Source organism: Neomonachus schauinslandi, chromosome 4 (assembly GCF_002201575.2).
Source record: "Neomonachus schauinslandi chromosome 4, ASM220157v2, whole genome shotgun sequence".
Classification (NCBI taxonomy): domain Eukaryota; kingdom Metazoa; phylum Chordata; class Mammalia; order Carnivora; family Phocidae; genus Neomonachus; species Neomonachus schauinslandi.
Genome location: NC_058406.1, coordinates 35,985,572 through 35,986,836, shown reverse-complemented (window position 1 = coordinate 35,986,836; position 1,265 = coordinate 35,985,572).

The following is a 1,265-nucleotide window of genomic DNA, read 5'->3' as shown; positions in this document are numbered from 1 at the left end:
AGGTAGAAGAAGTACTGGGAGCCTGCACACCAGCTGGAGTCTGTCTGAAGACTTAAAGGAAGTGCTCGTTTCCTCCTCTGAAATCACAAACACATTGCCCAATTCTATAGCAGAGACCAGGCTTCTGGCTAGAAAGTCAAGGGCCACAGGGCTTTTTCTTAGGAAGAGTTTGTCAGAGAACTCATAGAACAGAATAGCCTCACTCTGCAGTCTGTAGGGCAGAGGTGGACCCACATTTCTTTCGGTGCATGCACTTGTTACCTAAAGGGCCTGGGTGACATGCACTGCAACTAACACTAAGTATGTGCAGCATTTCCTATCATTTCATTTCAGTGCACATTTCCTGAGGGTTGGTATGTATCTGACACTGTGCCATGGCTTATAGGAGATGCAGAGATGAACAGGCAACAGTCCTGGCCTTTAGGAACACTGGGGAGAGAGAGCTCAAGGCCAGATCCCACCAGTGCTCTAATGGTACTTCTAGCAGGGTATTTAGGAGCAGAGGAGGAGCACTATTAGTTCTGTGCAGTGAAGCCATCTATTTGCCTGGTACCTAACTGATTTCCAAAGTGTTTGTCCAAACTGAACTCGTTCAAAGGGGTGGAGACTGGGGGTGGGGGAGCAGAGACTTTTGAGCTGGGTTGTAGTGGTTGCAGTGAGAGGAAGTCTCTGGCCAAGGGAAGGAGGTGAGCCGAGGACCAGCTTGATTGTGGAGCCTTATGCCCCGAGGAAGCTTTTTTTTTTTTTTTAAGATTTTATTTATTTATTTGACAGAGAGAGACAGCGAGAGAGGGAACACAAGCAGGGGGAGTGGGAGAGGGAGAAGCAGGCTTCCCCCCAGAGCAGGGAGCCCGATGCGGGACTCAATCCTGGGACTCTGGGATCATGACCTGAGCTGAAGGCAGACGCTTAACGACTGAGCCACCCAGGCACCCCCTGAGGAAGCTTTCATCCAGTGTTTGCATGCTTAATAAATTAAGGTCCCACAGACCCTGCCAGTGGACTGTCTGCAATAGAATAGAGATTATGGACAGGCTCCAGATGGGGAACCTATCAACCCCTTGGTAAGATTATGACACCGCTCCCTCTCCCCTCCCCCCATATAAACAGGGAAGTTAAGCATGGTTGTTTTTTTTTTCCACTTCACTGCCTTCCTACATTTTTTTCTTCCTAGTTTCAAAAACAACTCTCCTTCAACAAGTTCTGTTTCCAAGGAAAATCTTAACCATTTGTCCCTTCTGGCGTACCCTCTTCCATTGAAATCC